The sequence below is a fragment of the Pseudorca crassidens genome, chromosome 11 (genome assembly GCF_039906515.1).
Source record: "Pseudorca crassidens isolate mPseCra1 chromosome 11, mPseCra1.hap1, whole genome shotgun sequence".
NCBI classification, from domain to species: domain Eukaryota; kingdom Metazoa; phylum Chordata; class Mammalia; order Artiodactyla; family Delphinidae; genus Pseudorca; species Pseudorca crassidens.
In genome coordinates, this window is record NC_090306.1 from 98,024,342 (window position 1) to 98,037,645 (window position 13,304).

Genomic DNA, 13,304 nt, shown 5'->3' on the forward strand with positions numbered 1-13,304 from the left:
CAGAGGCTACTCTTCGTTGTGGTGTGCGGGCTTCTCATTGCGGTGGCTTCTCTTGTTGCCTAGAGCACGGGCTCTAGGCACACGGGCTTCAGTAGTGTGGCACGCGGGCTTAGTTGCTCCGCGGCATGTGGGCTCTTCCCGGACGCAGGCAGATTCCTTTCCTTCCTTCCTCCCTTCCTCCCTTCCTCCCTTCCTCCCTTCCTCCCTTCCTCCCTTCCTCCCTTCCTCCCTTCCTCCCTTCCTCCCTTCCTTCCTCCCTCCCTCCCTCCCTCCCTCCCTCCCTCCCTCCCTCCCTCCCTTCCTTCCTCCCTTCCTCCCTTCCTTCCTCCCTTCCTTCTTTCTTCATTGCGTCTTCGGTGCTGTGCGTGGGCTTTCTCTAGTTGTGGCAAGCGGGGTCTACTCTTTGTTGAGGTGCATGGGCTTCTCAATGCGGTGGCTTCTCTTGTAGCAGAGCACGGGCTCTAGGCGCTCAGGCTCAGTAGTTATGCCTCTCCGGCTCTAGAGCACAGGCTCAGTAGTTGTGGCACATGGGCTTAGCTGATCTGTGGCATGTGGGATCTTCCCGGACCAGGGATTGAACCCGTGTCCCCTGCATTGGCAAGTGGATTCTCAAGCACTTCGCCACCAGGGAAGTCCTTGCAGGCGAATTCTTAACCACTGTGCCATCAGGGAAGTCCCAAGAGCCAACTATTAAAATAGTAATTTTCCACTGTCCTATTATTATAATATTATAAAATTTTAGGTTCATTTTAGGGATCACTAGGTTAATTACCTTGCTTCAAGTGACGTATTAAACTCAAATAGCAATAATTTTTTACTAATCTATTCTTTGATTTCTGTTTACAAAGCTGACACTATAAAGTAGAAAAGGCACATTTTTAAAAAATCCAAATCCTCTCCCAAACTAGACAAATATACTTCATTTAAAAAAATCTTCAAAGGGCAAGTTCCTCACAGCACTGTTTTTATTGCAAAAATTGCTGTTAGGTGCTTAAATGTTGTATCTACAGATGACTACATTAGTAAATTATAGGACATATGGTTATAAATACTGCATGATTACTGGGGAAGTGCTGATAATTTGATGTGCAGTAGAGAAAAATATTTTAAAATCTGAAATATAAGAACTGTGTATGTGTGTAGAGAAAAACCAAAAGAGAGCATAGGAAAGAAGAAAGTGTGATTTATTGAGATGGCAAACTTTTTAAAAAATTTTAGGAAATAGCAGAATTTTTAAAAATTTTGATTTCTGTTAATGTCATTGTGTTAGTATAATTACAAAACTCAGAGGAGAGTCCCGCACTTCCTTCCCATGATAAACCCAGTGACTGTATATGCTGCAGAGATTTTCTTCTGACCTACAGCTTACATATATCCTGCTACCACTTAAGTCTGTCATCTGTGTTCTCAGTAGAAAAGAGCGGAACTGTGTAAAGTGCCCAGAAGTGCTCGGAAGAAGCTCCCCTGAGCCTCGGGCTCTGACAGCCAGTGTCCTACCTGACCCCAGCTCGGGTGTGGCTGGGGACCAAGTAAGCGCCCGATCTGTGGAGAAAACTCAGGACAGGGAGGCATATCTGTACAAGTAGATTCGGAAATAGCATTTTTTCCCCCTTAGAGTCTGTCTTGCAAATTGATGTACTTTTCTGGTCTCCTGGTTTATAAGCATCTTTTTCCTTTAAACTGCTTTTAGTGACTTTTGCTTTGGGCAGAGTATTTCATTTCAGTGTACTGGAAAGAAACTGCAACTCCATGTGAAGTCATACACCTGGGGATCTTGTTTAGCCTTGAACAAAACAAAACAAAAAATTGGTGTGGAAACCTGGTTTCAGCAGCTTAGGGAGTTCCTGACTTCACAGTTGCTGTTAAGATGTCAGATTCATGCTGAGCAGTGTTAGAAAAGTGTTAGTTACAAATGAGAGAGAAAGTGATCCTTTTCACAGTTATATATATAAGCTATCTGTAATAGTTTGCACCTTTTTTTTTCACTTTTGCTTTCTTTGGTTTCGTATAAATCCCTGTGGAGATGGATATTTGAGGTGATAAGTAGTAGCCCTGTGAGAGGAAGAGGAAGGCAGGATACAGAGAAACTGCATAGTTGTTTTAAGTTCAGGCTTCATTTGTGGACCTCAGAAAACTCAAGGACACATTCTTATTCCCTCAGTGTTCTGTACTTAAACTGTAATTTTTAAAATTGAGATATAATTCATGTACCATAAAAATCACCCTTTTAAAGTATACAATTCAGAGGTTTTCAGTATATTCACTGTTGTGCAACCATCACCACTAATTCCAGAATATTTTCATCACCCCCAAAAGAAACCACATACCCACTAGTAGTAATTCCCTATTTCCCCCTCCCTCCAGCCCCTGGCAACCACTAATCTACCTTCCTTCTCTATGGATTTGCCTATTCTGAGCATTTTATATAAATAGAATTATACATTGTGTGGTCTTTTGTGACTGGCTTCCTTCACTGAGCATAATGTTTTCAAGGTTCATCCACGTTGGTACATGTGTCAGTACTTCATTTCTTTTTATGGATGAATAATATTCCATTGTATGGATATACACATTTTGTTTATCCATTCATCACTTGATGGACATTTGGATTGTTTCCACTTTTGGTTTTTTGTTTTTGTTTTGTTTCCACTTTTGGACTATTATAAATAATGCTGTTGTGAACATTCATGTACAATTTTTGATGTGATATATTATTTTTAAACACAATACCTCTGTACTTTTTCAAAAAAGAGAACATTTAAAATCAAAACTAATGAGCCCCATACTCCTACCACAAAATCAGCCATATTCCTTTTTTTATTACCTTCAACATGTATATATTATATATTTTTTAAATGGCTGAAATCACATACTATCTTCATGCTGATGACTACTTTTCTTCTCTTCCCTCTTCAACTCACTTCAACTGGACTTCCACCCTCACCATTAAAAATTAAAGCTCTCTCATAAATCATAGCAATGTTTTCTTTCTTTTTTTTTTTTTTTTGCGGTACGCGGGCCTCTCACTGTTGTGGCCTCTCCCGTTGCGGAGCACAGGCTCCGGAGGCACAGGCTCAGCGGCCATGGCTCACGGGCCCAGCTGCTCCGCGGCATGTGGGATCTTCCCAGACCGGGGCACGAACCCATGTCCCCTGCATCGGCAGGCGGACTCTCAACTACCGTGCCACCAGGGAAGCCCCGTAGCAATGTTTTCTTAGGTCAGTCTCCCAAGGCAATAGAAATTTAAAAATGGGACCTAATCAAACTTACAAGCTTTCGCACAGCAGAGGAAGCCATAAACAAAACGAAAAGACAACCTACAAATGGGAGAAAATATTTGCAAATGACGTGACCGACAAGGACTTAATTTCAATAATACACAAACAGCTCACACAACTCGATAACAAAAAAACAACCCAATCAAAAAATGGACAGAAGACCTAAATAGACATTTCTCCAAGGAAGACATGTAGATGGCCAGTAGGCACATGAAAAGACGCTCAACATCACTAATTATCAGAGAAGTGCAAATCAAAACTACAATGAGGGGACTTCCCTGGTGGCGCAGTGGTTAAGAATCCACCTGCCAATGCAGGGGACACGGGTTCAAGCCCTGGTCTGGGAAGATCCCACATGCTGCGGAGCAACTGAGCCCGTGTGCCACGACTACTGAAGCCCTTGTGCCACAACTGCTGAAGCCCGTGTGCCTAGAGCCCGTGCTCCGCAACAAGAGAAGCCACCACAGTGAGAAGCCTGCACACCACAATGAAGAGTAGCCCCCGCTCACCACGACTAGAGAAAGCCCGCGTGCAGCAACGAAGACCCAACACAGCCAAAAAAAAAAAAAAGAAAAAAAAAACTACAATGAGGTATCACCTCACACCAGTCAGAATGGCCATCATTAAAAAGGCTACAAATAATAAATGCTGGAGAAGGTGTGGAGAAAATGGAGCCCTCCTACACTGTTGGTGGGAATGTAAATTGGCGCAGCCACTCTGGAAAACAGTATGGAGATTCTTTAAAAAACTAAAAATAGAGTTACCATATGATCTAGCATCCCACTCCTGGGCATACATCTGGGGAAAACTCTAATTCGAAAAGATACATGCACCCCAGTGTTCACAGCAGCACTATTTACAAAAGCCAAGACATGGAAGCAACTAAATGCTCATTGAAAAATGAATGGATAAAGAAGATGTGGTATATATATACAATGGGATACCACTCGGCCATGAAAAAGAATGAAATAATGCCATTTGCAGCAACATGAATGGACCTAGAGATTATCATACTAAGTGAAGTAAGTAAAACAGAAAAAGACAAATATATGGTATCACTTATATGTGGAATCTAAAATATTATACCAATGAACTTATTTATAAAACAAACAGACTCACAGATATAGAAAACAAATTTATGGTTACCAAAGGGGAAGGGGGGGAGCGGGATAAATTAGGAGTTTGGGATTAGCGGATACAAACTACTATATATAAAATAGATAAACAACAAGGTCCTTCTGTATAGCACAGGGAACTATATTCCGTATCTTATAATAACGTATAATGGAAACAAATATGAAAAGGAAGATGTGTATATACATGTATAACTGAATCACTTTACTGTACACCAGAAACTAACACAACACTGTAAATCAACTATACTTCTATTTTAATTAATTAATTAAAACCAAAAGTTCAAGAAAAATAACACAATTAAAGCTCTTGTCAGTGTCACCACCAACCTCCAGCTTGCCAAACCAATGACCAGTTCTCTGTCCTCCATAACACCTGACCTCTAAGTAGCACCTGACACTGATGAGCACCTCCTCCTCGTAGAAACACTTTCTTTTGGTTTCCACAGTGCCACACACTGCTAGTGTTCCTTCTACTTCATTGGTCACTCCTCAAACTATTTTTTGTATATTTTTCTGCCTAACCTCTAAATGTTGGTATGTTCCAGGATCTGGTCCTCGGCCCCCTATTCTGCATTCTCTCCTTAGCCACGACATCTAGTCCTGGTGTTTCTCAAATTCACGTCTCCATTTCTGACTACTGTGAACTCTGTACTCATATATACAATTGCCCAGTTGACCTCTCCACTTAGAGGTCTAATAGACATCCCCACTGAACATGGCCAAAGCAGATTGCTTGCTAACCATGAAACCTGCTCTCCCCCAGTCTCCCTTCATCTTGGTTAATGGGATCTGCACAGTTGCTCAGGTCAAAAGCCTAGGAGACATCATTGATTCTTCCCATTATCTACCTCTATATCTCCAAATTATATCCAGAATCTAGTTACTTGTCATCAACTCAACTGATTTGGTCCAAGATACCATCTGTCACCTGGACCGCTGTAATAGTTTCCACTCTAAACCCCTCTGTAGTTCATTCTTCACAAAGTAGCCAGTGCGATTTCTTTAAAAACCTAAGTCAGACCGTGTCATGCCCATGCTCAAAGCTCTTCAATGGCTTCCCATTAAAATGAAGTCCAGAGTCTTTGCTATGAGCAGTAGGCCCTACATAATCCAGGTCGTCCTGCCTTTCCAGTGATATCTGCTACTTTCCCCCTCATTGCTCCATCTCAGACACACTTGTCTTTTATTTCTCCAGTATAATAAATCTTTTGTTCCTTAAGGTCCTTGCACAAGCCGTTTCCTCTGTTTGAGCTTCTAAGCTCAAACAATCTGGGTGCCTCTACCTCTCCAGTTTCCTCTTACCGTTGTCCCCCTTGTCCATTGTGTTTCAGTTACTGGGCTTTCTCTTCTTCCAAGGCCTTTCCCCACCTGAGAGCCTGTGGACTTGCCTTTCTTTCTGCCCATGACTCTACCCCCATCTTTGCAAGGCTGGCTTCTTGTCCTTGCGGTTTCAATTCAAGTAGTGCTAGTGCGTCAGTGATTCCTTCCCTGGATTCTTTTTGTTTTGGTTTGGTTTTTGGTATTTGGGGGGGTGGTGCAGTAGAAAAAAATAGTAGCTTTATTGCTTTCCCAGGCAAACCTTCCCTGGATTCTATATCACATCACCCTTTTGTTTTATTCAGATCACTTGCCATACTCTGAAATTCTTATTTATTTATCCATCTATTTGTTTTCTGTTTGATTTTCCCCCTCTAGATTGTAAATCATTGTTGCCCTAGCACATGATATGTTTTGGGGAAATATTTGGGGAGTAAATGACAGATATACACGTTTCTGAGTGCACATGCTACATACATTTTCCCTTAATATTATATCATAAATAGTATCCATATTTCTTTAGTCCCTATAATTGGACTTCTTTTTTTTAAATAAATTTATTTATTTTACTTATTTATTTTTGGCTGCATTGGGTCTTTGTTGCTGCGCGCTGGCTTTCTCTAGTTGCGGCGAGCGGGGACTCCTCTTCGTTGCAGTGCATGCGCTTCTCATTGCAGTGGCTTCTCTTGTGGAGCACAGGCTCTAGGTGCGTGGGCTTCAGCAATTGTGGCTCACAGGCTCTAGAGCGCAGGCTCAGTAGTTGTGGTGCACAGGCTTAGTTGCTCCGCGGCATGTGGGATCTTCCTGGACCAGGGCTTGAACCGGTGTCCCCTGCATTGGCAGGCGGATTCTTAACCACTGTACCACCAGGGAAGCCCGTACCACAGTTCTTTATCCATTTACCAGTTAAAGGACATTTGAGTTGTTTTCAGATTTTGGCAGTCACAGATAAAGTTGCCACAAACGTTTACATACAGGTTTTTGTGTAAACAAAAGTTTCATTTTCCTTAGATAAACATACCTAGGAGTGCATTTGTTGGGTTGTATGGTAAGTACATGTCTAACTTTATAAGAAACTGCCAAACCCTCTTCCAAAATTGTGGTACCATTTTGCATTTCTACCAGCAGTGTATGAGAGTTCTAGTTGCTCTGAATCCTCGTCAGCACTTAATATTGTCAGGTGGTTTGTTTTTTAATTTAAGCCATTTAATATGTGTATGGTAATATCTCATTGTGGTTTTAATTTGCATTCCTTAATAACTAATGACATTAAGTATCTTTCTGTATGCTTGTCATCTGTATATCTTCTTTGTTAATGTTTCTGTTCAAATCTTTTGCCCATTTTATTTTTTTTAATATTAATTTTTGGATGTGTTGGGTCTTAGTTGCGGCATGCGGGCTCTTTGTTGTGACGCACAGGCTTCTATCAAGTTGCGGTGCACGGGCTTCTCTCTGTGGCGCGCAGGCTCCAGAGCACATGGGCTCTGTAGTTGTGGCCCCTGCGGTATGTGGGATCTTTGTTCCCCTACCAGGGATCGAACCCATGTCCCGTGCATTGGAAGGTGGATTCTTAACCACTGGACCACCAGAGAAGTTTCGCCCATTTTATTTTTTTAATTGGATTGTTTGTTTCCAGCTCACTGAGTTTAGAGAATTCCTTATATTCTGGATACGTGTTCTTTATTAAATGTGTGATTTGAACATATTTTCTACCACCAGTGGCTTCTGATAAAGTCTAATTTAATCAAGTTTTTTTCTTTTATAGATCATACTTTTAGTGCAATATCTAAGAAATCTTTGCCTAACCAAGGTCACAAACATTTTTTCCTATGTTTTCTTCTAGAAGTTTTGTAGTGATTCTTCTAGGACCATTTGTTGAAAAGACTATCCTTTCTCCATTGAATTGCATTTATATGTTTGTTGAAAATTAATTATTTACTTTCCTAGGGCTGCCATAATAAATTATCACAAAGTGGGTGACTTAGAACAACAGTAATATTGTCTCACAGTTTTGGAGGCCAGAAATCTGAAATCAAGGTGTCGGCAAGGCCATGCTCGCTCTGAAACCGGTAGGGGAGGATCCTTCCTTGCTTCTTCCAGCTTCTAGTAGCCCCAGGCGTTCCTTGGCTTATTACACTATAATTCCAGTCTGTGCTTCACATGGTGTTCTCCCTGTCTCTTCATATTTTCTCTCTATATATATCTGTGTCCAAATTTCCCCTTTTTATAAGGACACGAGTCATAATGGATTAGGGCTTACCTTAATGAGGTAGTCTTAAGTTGGTTAAATCAGCAAAGACCCATTCTCCAAATAAGGTCACATTCTGAGGTACTGAGGGTTGGGACTTCAACATATCTTTTTTGGGGGACACAATTCATAATGTTAATTGACCATATGTATGGGTCTACTTCTGGATTACCTATTCTGTTCCATTGATCTATATGTCTTTCCTTTTGCCAGTGTCACCTGTACTACATGTAGCTTTATAGTAAGTATTGAAATCAGGTAGTGTGAATTCTCCAACTTTCTGCTTTCAAAATTATTTTGAGTATTTTGATTCCTTTGCCTATCCATTTAAATTTTAGAATCAGCTTGTCAGTTTCTGCAAGATATCCTACTGGGATTTTGTTTTGTTTTGTTCTGAGTATAGCTGCTTTACACTGCTGTGTCCGTTCCTGCTGTACAGCATAGTGAATCAGCCATACGTGTACATATATCCCCTCTTTTTTGGATTTCCTTCCCATTTAGGTCACCACAGAGCACTAAGTAGAGTTCCCTGTGCTATACAGTAGGTTCTCATTAGTTATCTATTTTATATATAGTAGTGCATATATGTCAGCCCCAATCTCCCAATTCATCCCACGCTCCCCTTTCCCCTTTGGTATCAATACGTTTGTTGTCTATGTCTCTATTTCTGCTTTGCAAATAAGATCATCTATACCATTTTTCTAGATTCCACATATATGCGTTAATATATCATATTTGTTTTTCTCTTTCTGACTTAACTTCCCCCTGTATGACTTCTACTGGAATTTTGATTGGAATTACGTTGACTCCTTTCCTTGTTCCCAATCTTAGGGGGAAGGCATTCGGTCATTTGTCATTAAGTATGATGTTAACTGTAGGATTTTTGTAGATGCCTTTTATTAGGTTAAGGAAGCTTCCTCTATTTCTAGATCTCTGAGAGTTTTTATCATGAATGGATGTTGACTTTTGCCAAATGCTTCTTTTGCATCTATTGAGATAGTCATATAGTTTTTCTTCTTCAGTCTGTTGATATACTGAATTACATTGATTGACTTTTTAAATATTGAACAAGTCTTGCATTCCCAAGATAAATCCCACTTGGTCATGATGGTATTGTTTTTATGTATTGTAGAACTTATCGGCAAAAGTTGTTCATAATATTCTCTTATTATCCATTTAATGCCTCCAGGATCTGTAGTAATGTATCCTCTTCCATTCCTGATAATATTGGTAATCTGTGTCTTCTTGTTTTTCCTGTTCAGTCTGATCAGAGGTTTGATTTTATTGATCTCTAAAGGAACAGATTTTGGTTTCATTGATTTTTCTCTTTTTTTTTGTTTTCCATTTTATTGATTTCTGTTATCTTTATTGTTTATTGCTTTTTTTTCTTCTGCATACTTTGGACTAAATTTACCAATAAATTCAACAACTTGGATAGTGGACAGATTCCTTGAAAGTGCACAAACTATCAAAGCTCACTCAGGAGACTTCCCTGGTGGCGCAGTGGTTCAGAATCCACCTGCCAATGCAGGGGACATGGGTTCGAGCCCCAGTCCGGGAAGATCCCACATGCTGCGGAGCTACTAAGCCCGTGCGCCACAACTACTGAGCCTGCGCTCTAGAGCCCGCGAGCCACAACTACTAAAGCCCGCGCACCTAGAGCCCATGCTCCGCAACAAGAGAAGCCACAGCAATGAGAAGCTTGCCCACCTCGACGAAGAGTAGCCCCCGCTCCTTGCAACTAGAGAAAGCCTGCGCGCAGCAACAAAGACCCAATGCAGCCAAAAATAAATAAATTTATTTTAAAGAAAAAGCTCACTCAGGAGGCATAAAGATAATCTGAATAGCCTTATCTCTATGAAAGAAATTGTAGTTGAAAATCTTTCCATGAAGGAAACTCCAGGCACAGGAGACTTCATTGGTGATTTCCTTTCAACATTTAAGGAAGAAATAATACCAGTTTCTACACAAACTCTTCCTGAAAATGGAAGAGGGGGGACTACTTCCCAAATCATTCTATAAAGCAGATATCATCCTGATACCAAACCTGAAAAAGGTGTTATTAGGAAAGAAAACTACAACCAAACATCCTTCATGAACATAGATGCAAAAATTCTTAACAGAGTTTGGGCAAATCGCATTCCACAATTTCTGAAAAGGAAAATACATGACAATGACTCGGTAGGGTGAGCTTCAGGTAGTATTCCTTGTGTTGCTTGCAGGTGCTCTCTTCCCTACCTTGGGTAGCTTCCTCACACACACGCTCTGACCAGTATTCACATGAAGGTTTGGGGGTGCTCTCTGCAGATTTCTGGAGCTCTCTGTGCAAGTCTCTGCTCTGCAGCTTCAGGCTGCTTCGGCCACCTCTAGCTCCCAACTCAGCTCCTCTGCCCTCCTGGGTGCCCAGTCCTGGCTGCAGACTCTCTCCAGGCGGTAGCGGGCCGTCACAGGGCTCAGCTCAATTGTTTTCTCTGTCTCAGGCTTCACTGTCCTGTGCTGCCTGTCATCCAATGTTTGAAAACCATCGTTTCATGTATCTTTCTGGCTTTTTAGTTGTTCAGGTTGGGAAAGTAAATCCAGGCCTTGTAACTCCATCTTGGCCAAAAGCGGAAGTCCATAACTGGAATGTGAAATGATTAAATCACATTTTATTGTGTCAGTATACCCAGATTTGATCAATTCCCCTAATGTTTGACATGTAAATTGTCCTCATGTTTTTGTTGTGTAGGTGATGCTGAAGTAGACCTTTTCATGTACATACCTTTCCGCGTCTATTGAATTATTTCCTTAAGATAAGTTTCCAGGAGAATAGTTACTGGATCAAAAGGCATTTTAAAAACTTACATGCTTCAAGATGACAGTCTTTTAATCTGCCTCCAGTATATTTCTTGTTTTTCAAAAGTTTCTGCCTCTCAGTACCCCTGTGACAACAGTAGGGCCGCCAGTGACGTGGCTGCCTTAGCCAGCTCCCAGATGGCTGCTTTCAGGAAGGTTTCCATAGTGACCGGAGGCTGGAAAAACCTGCCTGCCCAGATTAGCAATATCACTTCTGGCTCCTGTTGGGAACTTGGGGACTAGGGGGTAGTTGGTAAGAGAAATGGCATATACGTATTATTGCAGAGACTCATTAAAATATATCCAGATCTGACCGTTTCTCACTGTCCCCATGGTAGCAAAGCCAACATTATTCCTACTGCGTCACCCCCTCCTGCCCTGCAGTCTTCTCTGTACAGCAGCCAGAGAGAGCTTTGAAATCCTAAATCAGATTCAGGTTTGCCTCTGCTCAGAGCCCTCCTGTAAGGAGAATAAGTTCCAGTTCTGTATTGCACTGCAAGGCCCTCCTGAGCAGGCTTCGCCCCCCACTGTGCTTCCTCCTCCTCCCCAGCCCCTCTCCCCTGCAGCAGCTGCACCTGCCACATCTGGTCCGGCCTTGTCTTCACCCTGCTGCTCCTGCTACCTGGATCTTCCTTCCCTCAGGAGCCATAGGACTTGGTCTCCCACTTCCTTTTGTTTGGGTCTTTGCTTGGATGTCACCTTATCCTCAGAGAGCTTTTCCTGACCACGTTAGCTACATGACTCCTCTCTTCTGACTCTCCTATACCTTTATCCTGCTTTATTTTCCTCAGACTACTGTAGTTAGCACCATCTAACACAGCTGTGTTTATGTTCGTTGTCTGATTCTCTGCTGTGATGTAATGGCTGGGACTTTGGTTTTTCACTGCTGCGTCTCAACCCTTAGAACCATGTGTGGTTCATGGCGGTGCTCAGTAACTGTTGAGTGAATGAATGAGGTGGGCAAGCCAAGGCTGGGAAAGGGAGCTGCGGACTGAGAACTGTCTTACCAGCCCCCTCAGTCCTCCACAGCCAGAGACAGCTCCTTTCTTCCACTTATAGACAACGCCTGCTTCCTCCACACTTTCTCTGCCCTTCTGGAAGAAACAGCCAAATCACTACCTCTGAGGCGTCAGTGATGAGGAGTCTTTCTGATGATCCCAGCTAGCATGTGTTACATTGAACCATACGAAGTTGTCGTTTTTACAGGTTGTAATGGCTGGGTATCAGCAGTATCACATGGCCTTGAGTAACCTCAGTGTAGAGGGCCCAGATATTCACAGTAACTTTCTGGAAATTATGAGGACTCCTGCTAATTGCCTGATGCTTCCTGAGCACTTGCTGTGTCAGTGTGCTGGGGCTCTTTGCGTTCTCACTTCATCCTCGTAACCACTGTGAGACGTAGGTACCGTTGCTCCAGTCTATGGAGAAGAAAACTGAGACTCAAAGAGGTGACGTGAACGTGCCCAAGGTTATAAGAAGGGGGGAGCCGCAGAGCCAGGATTTGAGTCCACATCTGTCCGACTGGAGAGGTCTTCACTTTGACCGCAGCGCCGTCCGGCCTCTGCACAAAGGTGGCAGAGGATGAGCTTGGAAGCCTTGCCCTCCTAACGCTGGTGCCACAGCAGCGTGCCTGCCCAGGGCTCCAGGCTGGCGGTGGCCTGGCTGAGCATGGGGTTATTTCCTGGCACTGTCAAGCTGGTGGCCGAGTGACATCATCTCCCCAGGTGGGGGTGGGGGGAGCATGGTGGGGCAGGGGGCACAGTTATCAGGGTCCGTTTGGGAGACTGTACGTGCATCTCTTCTAGGCTTGTTTTCTCATGTGTGAGGACCAGAGATAATCTGCTTCAGAATATGCTGTGAGGACTGAATGATGACATGATTTTAAGAACTTCTAGCTCAGTCCCTTTAATGTTAAAATACTTGCTCCATCCAGCACAGAATTCTGATTCAAATCAGGCCCCGCATACCTGTTACACTGAAGGAAGACGTTACGTTTTCCTCACGCAGAACAGACAGACAAGTCTAGGATGGCTGGCCCATTAGGGAAGCAGGTTCTGCCATCTGTTTCTCAGCAAGGCTTGTCTGGAAGCAAGAGGGCTCCCTCCCAGCTGGGCATCAAAGCCTCCACGATGGGCATTTAGCCCAAATGTGGCCTGGTCAGGGTGTGTCTGGGGGCAGGAGTAGAGGTTGGTGACCCAGCTGAGCTGCCTTTGGGACAAGCTGTTTGGCCCCAGATTTGCAAGTGTGTCTTTAAAGAGAACTGGGATTTTCTTCACGTGCCCATTTTTCAACATTCGCTGGAGGAAAGGGTCCATAGGGCAATGTTTTCTCACAGTGCCCTCGAAGTGGTTCTTTGATTTTCCTTTTTTGTTTCTTTCTCACCTGACCCTTCTCATTTACCCCGAATTCCCAACAGCAGACAGCACTTAGGAGACGAGGCCAACAGCTGTCACCTCTGAGGTCCCGTCACTTGAAAATGGCAAAAGGAGG